The sequence below is a fragment of the Calliopsis andreniformis genome, unplaced genomic scaffold, assembly GCF_051401765.1.
Source record: "Calliopsis andreniformis isolate RMS-2024a unplaced genomic scaffold, iyCalAndr_principal scaffold0348, whole genome shotgun sequence".
Lineage (NCBI taxonomy): Eukaryota > Metazoa > Arthropoda > Insecta > Hymenoptera > Andrenidae > Calliopsis > Calliopsis andreniformis.
The window spans coordinates 211,991-225,000 of NW_027480757.1; the positions used below are offsets into that span (position 1 = coordinate 211,991).

A 13,010-nucleotide genomic window follows, 5' to 3' on the forward strand; every position below is an offset into this window, starting at 1 on the left:
GATACGACTTCGTATCCGTCTCAGGTTTGTCAGGCCCTTTCAGAATAGTTCTGATCAGACCGACTTTCCATCTGACGGGGAACACTCCGTGCTCCAGACATCCGTTATAGAGTTTCAGCAGCACGTCATGGAATACTCCATAGGAACGTTTAACCACTTCAACCTCTATCCGGTCTTGCCCGGGACACTTACCGCTTTTTAGGCTTGATATTGCGGCTCCGACCTCCTTCCGGCTGAAGACTGGTGTGTCGACAGTCGGTGGGTCATGCGCGATCTCACCTCTTACCATGCTCTGGGCTTGCGTGTCCTCCTCGGGCTTATCGTCCGGGATTAACGCGTCCAGTAGCGTGAATGCGGTGGAGTGCCAGTCCATCGTATGGCCGTTGTGCGTTCGAAGGTTAGACACTGCCGTCTCAGCGCGAAGCTTGCTTTGGTTGATCTTGTACACAAGACCCCATGGTTCCTTTCGTCCCTGCTCCGTCACAAAGTTTTTCCAACTATGCAACTTCGCAGTTCTTACTGCGGCCGAGTAGGCTTTTCTCATAGTTTGATACTCAGCCCTTTTAGCCTCTTTCTCCTCCATGCATCTCTCTTGCTGGAAGGCTCGTCTAAGTTTGTAGACTTGCCTTTTCCGTCTCGTCAAGTCTGGCGTCCACCATGGGACTGACTTTGAGTGCCAACGCTTTTCGCGCATGGAGCTCTCGCACGCGTGGATGACCGATTGCTCGATATCCTGCGCCAGAGATTCAACGTCCGCCCTGCGACTCAGATGAGTGTAGGCGGTCAACGACTCCATTCGCTCAAGCAACGCCCGATCAAACTTTGCCCAATCCGCACTGCGTGTGTGGAACCTACCTAGTCTGGCCTGATTCTCACTCACGTTAGCGAACACAAGGTCAAATTCGATCGCTCTGTGATCACTAGTTGTCCAGTCCTTGCGGACTTTCCAACCTCTCACATTTTTTGAGAAGTCACTTGTCGTCAATGTGACATCGATCCAGGACTCGCCGGTCGGGCTGGAGTACGTCGGAATACTTCCAGCCTCGTTCAAAATAACCAGGTCGTGCTGCGCGATAAACTCTTCGAGCTTCTCGCCTCGAACGTCAATTTTCGTTCCGCCCCACATAGGAGACTTCGCGTTGACGTCAGCCGCAATCACGACCCGCTTATGGTGGAGGGCACAGAGTGCCTTTTCCAATCGTGCCAGACTTGGCTCAATGTCTTCCGAGCATTGAAAGTACTGGCTGATGAGGTAGAAGTTACCAAAACTACCGCTAATGTTGACGCATGACATGTGTGAGTCGCACAGGTGCGAGATTTTGACCACAGACACCCCTGGGTTTCTGACGGCAATTGCCGCCATCACCGGGACTGCGCCTGTGACTACTTTCGTCGCAACCCCAAGGCCGGGTACGGTGCCCCGAGCACTGTAGGGTTCCTGAGCGAGCAGCACATCGATGCCTTTGTCGCGCATAACGGCGTTCGTTTCGTCCAGAACAACTCGGGAGCGCCGCATATTATGCTGCAACACCCGAAGTCTACTGATTGAACCGTGTTTTGGTCTTCTAACCATAATTGGTCTGCGAGATTACCTGCACAGAAGCGGCTTGATAAGCCGCACAAGTTATGTCTCTCGACCTATGGTTGTGCTTCTTGCCCTCTGCTTTGCAATTGGAGCAAACGGGAGGTTTGTCCTTGCTTTTGCAGGTGGCAAAGGTATGCCCCTTTTCGGAGCAGTGACCGCAGACCTCATCCGATCGGCAATGCTTCGCTGTGTGGCCAAAGGCTTGACACTTGAAGCAACGGGTGACACAGATGTAGTCCTGTACTCGACAGGACATCCAACCTATGAACACCCGACCAGAGCTCTTGAGTCTGTTGCGAACCATTGGGCTCACCTCTACGACCCAGTTGGCAGCCTCCGACTTGCCTTTCGGTGTGGTTGCAAACCGCACCTTCAGGCCAGAGGACACATCCTTCTGAGTCAGATCAGCCAGGTTCTGCTTCCAGATGCTCAAGCCGACGTCTTCCTTTTTCACCGCCTTAGGAACGTCGTACACAATAAGTGTAGGGTTCCTCTTAGACGGGACGGAGACCGAGAGTCCTGCCTCCTTAAGTTTGCTACTCCCTGTGAAAGCAGCGAGATCCTCTTTGCGATCTGTCTCGACGGCGATGCCACCGTTGTGGATGCGTCGAACTGACTTCACGCGGATCTGCGCCTTCAGCGGTTTCACCAAAGACAGAACTTTACGCTTGGTCGCGTCGCTGTCCTGTGCTTTGCCCTTCGGCGGGAAGATGCGCACCACATTACGTGGCGGCTGCACCGCGTCTGGGGAAACTCTCGGAGCGTCGACCTTCACCGCATCGGCGTAGGTCGACACGCGCTTCGCCGGTTGGGAGATCGCTTTGGGCTGCGGGGGCGCCTTCAGCGATCTCTTGACCGCGCTCTCTACGGCCGCTTGCGACTTTTTAACGTCGCTGCGCACCGCGGCCAGCTGGCCTTCTAAGAAGCTGTTCCGAAGAAGCAGCTCCTGTACCAACTGGTAGAGCGCGTCGGCATGTCCAAGGATACTAGACGCAGCCCATCTGTTTACCTTAGACTCCTTCTGAAAACAGACAGATCTTACGTCCGACACCTTGGCTCGGGCTTCGTCTCTGATGAGATCGAGAGGCCTCACGGTGGTCCCAGGCACCGTGGAGTACGGTGCCCTTCCCTTCTGGTCCCCTTTCTTCGTGTTGGCCTTGGCTTTGACTTTGGCGTCAGCCTTGGCCTTAGCCTCGGCGTTTGCCTCTGTCTCCGCTTTAGCCTTCACTCCGATCGGGGACTCGTTCGAGACGGTTTGGCCCCCTACCCGGTCGGGTTCCTTATCCCCAGCGACCGGGTCTTTGCCTTTGGTGGGGCTTGGCGGTTCCGCCTTCACCACCACCTTTGGTGGAGTTTTGCCCGTGTTTCCACGGGGTCCGTCCTTTTTAAGCGCTGACCCACGCGCGGCGTCCTTATCAGCAGCGGGCGCGGGTTTCACGCTTTTGAGACTGCGCGCAGTCTCTCTCTCTCTCAGGCTGCTCATCCGGGCGACCGGATTCACAACCATCTGGCCCTTTTCGCTCCCTCGGGAGGGAGCTACTTTGCCTGTCGAGGCCTTACGGGTAGACGCTTTCGCGTCCTTCGCCGCAAGCCTCGCGCTTGTACGTCCCGCTAGGCTGCTGGGAGCAGCTTTCGCGTTCAATTTGGCCATTTCGTGCTTCACGTCGTGAAGCACTACTTGCGCCTGCTTGTTTGTTTTTTGGTTGGGGCGTTTCATATCCATAGTGCATATAGATTATTTCATCCCGGTGTGTGCCCCAGCCTCCTCGGACCCTCAATATGGAACCCGGCATCCACCGGGTTAGGACATCACCCGGGATATAGTCCGCACAGCCAAGGCCGACAGGGTCTCCCCTGACTCCAGGGCCCGCTTCCTCGCCCAGAGAGAACCCACTCGTGCAAGCACGTATGGTCATTCCCCAAGCCGATTGACTAGGCAAAGGGCTACTTTTCTCGCCTAGCCGCCCGTCTAGTCGAAGCGGAGGCCAAAGGTACGTGTTGGGGACGTCTCACCCGCAGGAGAGGGCCCCCTCAGATCCCAGGATCCCCTTTTCCGACGACACGGGTCGCCGCGCACGGCAAACACGCAGGAGGTGGTGATTTCGAACAGGCACCCCACTGTTCGTAGCCCGTTCCTTTTCTGGGCCCACACAATGCATGGAACTGGGCACTTGAGCCAAAGGCCCTTTGGGCCGCCTCGCTAAGATCCGATTTGCTTGGCTCTTTCGCCCTCCGAAGAGGGGTAAGCCGACCGGTGGGACCGCGTGGAGGTTCGAGATCATAACGATTTGCGTCACGAGAGGCTAAGACCAGCTCAGATAGTATATTGCGCTTCGTGATCGCCAAGAAGACATCGGACTCCCGATTGCCCTGGCGCCCAAGTCCTGTGCGGACAAGGGCATAACGCCCCCGTTGAGGCCTGTTGAGTGCCTTCGGTATACACCTCTGAACACTCAACGCACACAGCAATAGCCGGGTTTCCAGCGGCGTATTGCTTTGCACCGATTAACGGGACATTCCCGTCTTCCAGATGTTTTGGAAGCCCATGGCCTAGTGGGAACCCATCCACACCAACCATGGGGTCCAGCGATGAGAGGTTGGACGAGACCTCTCGATGGTGCTTATTCGCTTTTTGCGTGGCTGCATTTAGTGTGCGGTCTCAATCGATCAGATCTTGCATTCGGGGGCGCTTCTGAGACGGAGCCACGTCTCTGCGCAGGACAACCACTATGAGGACCGAGTCCCTGCAGCTCCCCCCAGTCTAGGATACTAGTTTGGGCAAGCCCAACCCGACACCTCAGGCGACATTGGGGATCTTAACCGCTGCCCACCAGTAGATAGGGACAGAGGGAATCTCGTTAATCCATTCATGCGCGTCACTAATTAGATGACGAGGCATTTGGCTATTTTTTTTTTTTTTTTTTTTTTTTTTTTTTTTTTTTTTTTGATGCATTGCCTGGAACATGTAGGACTCGACCCGGAGGGTGAGTCAAGGACAATCACGTGGGGCCAGGGTCCCCGGTTAAAAAACTAAATACAATTCCCGCGACGCATCAGCCTATCCCTTCACGCGCAAAGGGTACTGCGGGCACCATGGTAGCCATTTTATTCCATCTGCTCCAATTCATGTGGCTACCCTGCAGTACTCTGGTGGTCAAACTGCGCAAGAGAGCCCTCGACGCACCCATCTCCTGCAATCCTCTGGCCGACTCAGCGCTCCACACGCCACGCCAAGACACGGTACACGAAAGAAAGGCGACACCAGTTCCTGCAACGTTGAACTGCTGCTCTATCTCCCGGCGAAGGTCTTGATTCCGGGCGTAATAATCAACCTTCCTCCCATGGGCCGCATCCAGCGACGTTGCGCCGCTCACTATCTGCGCGTCGATGACGCGCACTTGTTGCGCCCTAACCGCCACGAGGTCAGGCTTCCTACGCCCCTCACTGGTGTCGTAAAGTGGCTCCTCCAACACCGTCCAGCCACGATCACGCAGACCAGAGGCAAGGGCCCGAGCGACAGCATTATGCCGCTTGACTCTCCCGCCATGCGTCCTATGGCACGACTGAACAATATGGGAGGCGGTCTCCATCACGCCACAGCCAGCTCTACATCGGACGTCCCGCTGAGCCCGCCGGATGCCCCTCGTTGTCCTAACCAACGAGGGGAGGCAGTTGATCTGCACATGTACGTTTTGTACATATTCACGGGCAGGAACAGCAAGGGAGCCGGCATCGACCCAGTGCGTCGAGAGGTTGTTTGTTCTCGGGCACTCCCGCAACTCCCAGCCATCAGTGGACGAGTGGAGTCGCCGTGCCCACCACCGCCCGCGCGCATATCGTGAGGATAGATCTTCGTCCCCACGATTAAGGACGGCACGGGCCCATCTAATGCGGTCCTGCACCCAGGGCAACTCCGCACACGCCCGAACAGCAGGAGAAGAAGACTCCGCTAAGCTGGTATAGCGCTTATATATGTGACCAGGAACAGCAGTGGACATCGAGGGAATACCCAAGCCTCCATCTCGGACAGAGGCATGGAAATACGCGACGGCAACATCATGGGGCAATCTGAGCCATCTGCGCACAGCACACCGAACGTCGCGATCCAGCCTCCGGAGCCGACAAAGATTCACCCTGCCAAGCACCATGCCATGGTAAAATCGAGGAAGCAAGAAACACCGCAAGATCTTAAGGCGTTGCTGCGGCTTGAGCGGGGCCTTAGTGAGCCTAGACAGAAACGTCGAAAGGTCGACGGTAACATTTTTAGTTCCCTCCGGGCAGAAATCCACGCCAAGGTACCTCCAAGTGCCAACGGATGGCACCTGGGTAAGATAAGCACCACTCCCAAGTTTAAAGGTTGGTGTGGTGACGATTTTTGATTTCTTTTCTCTGCCCGAAGGGACGATGGAAAGAACAGAACTTTTCCGCTCATTAATAGCCAAGCCGCAGGTTGCAGCCTCGGACCACACACGATCCAGGACAGTTTGGAGGCCCCACCTAGTGGTGGCAAAGAGAAGCACATCATCAGCATAAGCAAGCCGAGACACGCGCTCCTCTCCGACCACATACCCCACACCAGACGGGATAGACGCCAACACTCTATCCAATACAAGACAGAAGAGCGCCGGCGACAGTGGGTCCCCCTGGCGAACCCCTCTCCCCAGAGAGAAGAACTCCGAAAGCCTCCCACGCGACTCAAAGGCTGTGGCACTGTGACGGTATAGGTCTCGGACATACCCGACGAAACCGGCCGGCAATCCAAGGCGCTCGAGAACGTCACAGATGGCATGATGGCTAACGCTGTCAAATGCCTTGGCTATATCAAGGGAGGCGATATGTACCTCCCTGAGTCGCCTTCTCGCGTCCTGGAGAACGCTCGCCAAGACCGCGACGTTCTCGGCACACCCGTCATCAAAGCAACGCTGACTTAAATCGACGAGTCCCAGGCCACGGATACGCTGGGCAAGGATGCGGTGCAGTTGTCTCACAACAACTGACACGATGGAAATAGGCCTGAAATCGGCGGGCGACGGTTCCTCAGCACCCTTCGAGATGAACACAGTACGGCTCACCAACACCGAAGGCGGCCAACGACCCACAGCCAACACAAGGTTGTACAGGAGGGCCCGTACACAGGGAGGCGACGACCTCCACAAGCGTGGAGTGAGTCCGTCAAGACCCGGTGCCGCATTGAGTGGTATCGTAGTTTTTGATACCTCTGCGATGGTAACTGCGGACCATACGGAGGCAAGATCCGGCCGAATAAGAGAAGGAGGCCCTGGAGGGACAGGTGTCGATGGCTGAGACACGAGTGGGCCCCAATAAGCAGCCATTGTGGCCACATCCGGAACCGGATCCTCGCGCTCGCCACCCTCCAACACCTCCTTGGCCGCACGCGACATATTTCTCTTGAACATGCGCTGAATGCGGCTATACTCTTGCCTACGTCGCTGCTTGCGGTTAGGGTTCACCAAGCAATATGGTCTAGACGAAGGTGGACGCCGACAGACGGGAGACACGCTGGCAGTGCCGGTGATCGCCTCCAACCACGCCGAGATGCCGGTTAAAATATCGAAACCCGCAAGGTGTTGTCGGGCAAGGCTTACAAGGTGGTCAGAACACCAACCATCAACAGGAGCCACCTCGTGCATAAGCGACTCGATAGCAGAGCGCAATGCCGGCAGCTCGGGCGAAGAAGCGGCACGCATGGCGGTCACTCGTGAATGAGACACGGTAGAGCGATCCGGAGCATCCGCCTGATCCTCGGCGGATTCGTACTCTTCGCCAGACGAAGATCCGGACTCAGGCTGCTCACGAAGCAACCCGGCCACGAGGGCACGATAGTCAGCCCTCTTTCGCGCACCCTTAATGGCATCGATCGACCTGTTTGGGACGACCGACAACAGATGCTGGTTCACGAAACGGATGCCTCGCCGCACTGCGGCAACCTCCTCTCTCGCCATAAGCAGCAGCTCCTCCTCGCTCCACACGCGTCTGAAACGCTCCACATCAATCGCCTCGTTATAGGCCTCCCTGTGGGCCCGACGGCGATGCTGACCCAATCCGATTGCCGTCATAAAAGACCTCGAACAGTGAGGGCACTGGTGTTCGTTATCACGCCCAGCGGACAACAGGGACGTAAGAGATTAAGAGAGTCATAGTTACTCCCGCCGTTTACCCGCGCTTTTTTGAATTTCTTCACGTTGACATTCAGAGCACTGGGCAGAAATCACATTGCGTCAACACCCGCGGGGGCCATCGCAATGCTTTGTTTTAATTAGACAGTCGGATTCCCCTGGTCCGTGCCAGTTCTGAGCCGAGCGTTGAATGGCGGCCGAAGAAACGACACGCGACGGCTGAACCGACGCGGAAGCCTCGCAGCAAGGAAGATCCGCGGGAGGCCAAGGCACGGGACCGAGTTCGGATCCCAGGACGTCGACCGAAGTCTAAGACCCTTCACCTCGCCCAGGCCCGGCACGTCAGCCAGACCCGCTTCCCGACCAAGCCCGACACGCCCCGCTCCTCAGAGCCAATCCTTATTCCGAAGTTACGGATCCAATTTGCCGACTTCCCTTACCTACATTAATCTATCGACTAGAGGCTCTTGACCTTGGAGACCTGCTGCGGATATGGGTACGAACCGGCGCGAGACCTCCCGTGGCCCTCTCCTGGATTTTCAAGGTCCGAGGGGAATATCCAGACACCGCAGCAACTGCGGTGCTCTTCGCGTTCCGAACCCTATCTCCTTGCTAGAAGTTTCCAGGGAACTCGAACGCTTATACAGAAAAGAAAACTCTTCCCAGATCTCCCGACGGCTTCTCCAGGTCATTTTGGGTTACCCCGACGAACACTCAATGAGGGCCCGGATGTTAAACGGTTCCGCTGCCGGGTTCCGGAATAGCAACCGGATTCCCTTTCGCCCAACGTGTGTGTGTCTCTTTTTTTTATCTTTCAATTTATCTCTTTGTATAATAATATGTTTGCAGACATTGATTTTAGGACACCACATTTGCATAGGATTTCTCTTAGGGCTTAGGATCGACTGACTCGTGTGCAACGGCTGTTCACACGAAACCCTTCTCCACGTCAGTCCTCCAGGGTCTCGCTAGAGTATTTGCTACTACCACCAAGATCTGCACCGACGGCGGCTCCAGGCAGGCTCACGCCCAGACCCTTCTGCGCACACCGCCGCGACCCTCCTACTCGTCAGGGCTTCATGGAGGACGGTCACCAGTAATGGCACCGTCCCTCCCCACTTGCCGCTGACGGCAGAGTATAGGCGCGACGCTTCAGCGCCATCCATTTTCAGGGCTAGTTGCTTCGGCAGGTGAGTTGTTACACACTCCTTAGCGGATTCCGACTTCCATGGCCACCGTCCTGCTGTCTTAAGCAACCAACGCCTTTCATGGTATCCCATAAACGTCGACTTAGGCGCCTTAACTCTGCGTTTGGTTCATCCCACAGCGCCAGTTCTGCTTACCAAAATTGGCCCACTTGGCACTCTAATCCGAAATCTCGTGGCTTCAATGAACCAAGCAAGCCAGAGATCTCACCCATTTAAAGTTTGAGAATAGGTTGAGGTCGTTTCGGCCCCAAGGCCTCTAATCATTCGCTTTACCAGATGAGACTCGACGCGTCCCCGAAGGAACGGAGGAGTGAGTGCCAGCTATCCTGAGGGAAACTTCGGAGGGAACCAGCTACTAGATGGTTCGATTAGTCTTTCGCCCCTATACCTAGTTCCAGCGATCGATTTGCACGTCAGAATCGCTACGGACCTCCATCAGGGTTTCCCCTGACTTCGTCCTGACCAGGCATAGTTCACCATCTTTCGGGTACCAACGTGTACGCTCTAGGTGCGCCTCTTCTCGCAATGAGAACGAGACGCCCCGGGAGTGCGGAGCACTATGCAGCGCCCATCCTCCCTCGGCCGACGCAAAGGACGACCTTCACTTTCATTTCGCCTTTAGGTTTACTCATCCCAATGACTCGCGCACATGTTAGGCTCCTTGGTCCGTGTTTCAAGACGGGTCCTGAGAGTACCCAAAGCAATAGCGCCGCCGACAGGTAATTCAAAGCTTGGCCAGTCCGAGGGCTCCGCCGGCTAACAGCTGGCCAGGCCCGTGAACGGGAAAGACGTCCGTACCACAGGGCAAACAAAGCTGACCGAGCTTGCGGCGGGCCTGACGCACCGTTCGAATGAGAAGACTGGTTGCGGCCCGATACCATCTGGGGGAACACCGTCGCGCAGCCGGTCGGGTCACCGAGGGTCCGTCGCGCACGCACAAGGCGACGCAACGGTCTAACCGCCCGGGCCGTAGACCGACACGCAACGGGTCGCGACGTCCTACTAGGGGAGAAGTGCACGTCTACGTAGCCGGAACGTTCGCCGTTGGCCGTAACATCCGTGCGCCCTCCTTGCGGAAAAGCGACGGACACCCCTTTCGGGGTTTCGCGCACCAACGGGAGCCAGCATTTGTCGACGATGAATCTCCCCTTTCGAACTTTTGGGTTTCTCAGGTTTACCCCTGAACGGTTTCACGTACTCTTGAACTCTCTCTTCAAAGTTCTTTTCAACTTTCCCTCACGGTACTTGTTCGCTATCGGTCTCGTGGTTGTATTTAGCCTTAGATGGAGTTTACCACCCACTTAGGGCTGCATTCTCAAGCAACCCGACTCTAAGGAGAGACCCTCCCGAGACGCGCACCGGTCGCTACGGGCCTGGCACCCTCTATGGGTAAATGGCCCCATTCAAGATGGACTTGGACGCGATGCAACGTCACGGGATAAACGGATCCTCCCGAACACTACATTTCCCTGCGGCAGTACCGCGGGATTCAGTGCTGGGCTCTTTCCTGTTCGCTCGCCGCTACTAAGGAAATCCTTGTTAGTTTCTTTTCCTCCGCTTAGTAATATGCTTAAATTCAGCGGGTAATCTCGCCTACTCTGAGGTCGTCGTATACGTGTTAAATATATCACACACGTAGAGTGATATATTTTATATATGTGTAAAAATGACGAAAGAAGCTGTGGCGTAATCCTCGTACAACGGGGGCACACAACCGAGAGAAGCGGACCAGGCAGAGTGTGTGAACGAATGTTACGAGAAATGGGAAATGAGAGAGAGACTTGAGATCATGTTCGATGCGTCGTCCCAACTTCGCCGTGTGCCTTCGGAATATGTTGTCGTAACGCAACAGCAGCGTTTCCAAAGGTAAGGAAGCTCCTCGTAATTCGCCAGAAGTGATCAGCGGAAAGTAAGTCACATCGTCCTTAATGCGCCACACCAAAGCATCTTCGCGTCTCGTTTAATTCGATCTAAAGGAGAGAGACTCTCGCCAGGCGACTGCCGGTATGGTTTAACGCCCGTCCGCTTGCTTTTTGTATAGCTTTCGTGGACTGGACGACCGGACTTGACGCGCGGTCTCTCTCGGCGATCGACTAACGCGAAGACATGGGGCGACCGGACGCTGCTACCTTTCCACCTCCTCCTTCTAGGAGAGAAGTCATCCCTATGTGATGAGTCATATATATGGCGGCTGTGTAAGCCTCGCCAAAGAGGATTCAGGATACAGAAACAAGTTGTAGTACAACACAACACATTCACGGAGCCACAAACGACTCGACCGAAACGTGGCCGGGGAAGATGCATCCCGGAACTTCATCGTTTCGACGAATGAGTGCCTCCTTTTCGCGTTGTTCCTGCAACAAGACGATCCCTCTAGAATCCCTGGGGCTCTGTTTCTCGTCATACATTTCTTCACCACACTACACGGGTGGGGTATACGCGATCTCGTGTTCATGCTCACTCGCACACCCTTTCATTGTCCTTCTCTGTAGTCTCACGACAAACTCTCTTGTGTGTCGTTGCGGGTTACGCACGCCTCTTTCTTACACGCATCATTTCAGACTACGTCGGGAGCGCGGATGAAAACTCGCACGAAAAGCGAACGCTGTCTGTTAACAATCACGAGGGTATTTGGCGAGACACGGAGGCTGGTCGATGATCGTACGTCCGCGCGCTTGCGTCCGGAGCGGTGCACATACACACACGGGCGGTCGACAAATTAAGCGACTCACGACGCCGTGTGAAAATTAGCACTCACGCAAGTCCGGAACGACAAAGCAACGACGATGACGACGATGTCTCCAGTCATCTGCCGCGTACACACAACCTTCTTCCCTCCATGACGTCTAGAGCGTATTCTCGCTTGTTTTCGTGCGACCGCGGCAAACGCCGACGAACGGTCCAACAATCGCTCGTACGTGACACCGAGATGCCAACGTAAGCAGTCTTAAGGTTACGTGAACGACCCTCAGCCAGGCGTGGTCCAGGAATTGTATCCGTGGACCGCAATGTGCGTTCGAAATGTCGATGTTCATGTGTCCTGCAGTTCACACGTTGACGCGCAATTAGCTGCGTTCTTCATCGACCCACGAGCCAAGTGATCCACCGTTCAGGGTTGTATTTTAATATTCTGTGTTCATGTATATATATATATCATACTCGTATATAGTTCTCGGGTTCGGAAGAATCCGAGACCCGCGCCTCCAACTAGCACACGGTCGATGGAGGTTCGGGCGTCGCGACACTTCGTCCGAACGAACGAAAGTGACGACACAGGGGTCTCTGGGATGCGGTTCCGCACGGAGACCGCCACGCAATTGCGAACGGTTCCCGTAACGGCCAGGCGTAGAGTACATTTAAAAACCTAGGATCAACCTGGAGAGTACGATGGAGCCGACGGGGATACCCCGATCAAGTGAACCACGTACATCCACGGTGTTCTCCTCTGAAACGACACCCCCCATTTTATTGTCGCAGCGCCCTGCACGTACGTATTCCCCTCCTGATTTGGATAGCCGATTAGAACGGACTTCGCAGCCGGCTTCGATCGGTCTTTCTCATCCCCTTAAATTCACACACAAATTCCATTATTCTTGGGAGTCAGACTCACGAAAGTCGAAGCTGTTAACAGCCGGTCCACAGTTGTTGTTCACACGGCAGGAATACGTACCCTACGGCCGCACATCGACGCGGGATACGTGTCGCGTCCTAGGTTACCCGGGCCCTCTCTTTCTCAAGAGAGGGTCCACATCCGCTGGACGGTTCGGAGAGAACAACGAGGTAAAGAGACGAAGAAACACCGGGAGCGGGATGCGAATGGGAAAACGTTTGCTTTCGCACTCGTGCGCTCATATCGGTTATTCTCCTTAACCTCTTCTTCGCTCGCTTTTCATTATTCCCACCGAAAATAGGAGAAACGGGCGCAGCCTCGCGCAAGCAGCTGGCAAGCACGCTCTCTCTCCTCTCTCTGCCGCGCGAGTATGCACCGTATATATTAGCGGCGGGTGTGTGACCGAAACATCGCGCAGCGACGGGACCATGTCTTCCATAAGATATGAAAGACCCCGATATCATGCTGTG

The 13,010-nt window shown here is 55.3% G+C and overlaps 1 non-coding gene across 1 annotated transcript; it reads right to left on the bottom strand.

Annotated features, from left to right (window-relative positions):
• Window positions 1–11,892: 11,892 nt before the first annotated feature.
• LOC143187819 (5.8S ribosomal RNA) lies at window positions 11,893–12,047 on the bottom strand. Its single transcript, XR_013003307.1, has one exon. It is a non-coding gene; the product is annotated as a 5.8S ribosomal RNA (ribosomal RNA).
• Between the last annotated feature and the right edge of the window lie 963 nt (window positions 12,048–13,010).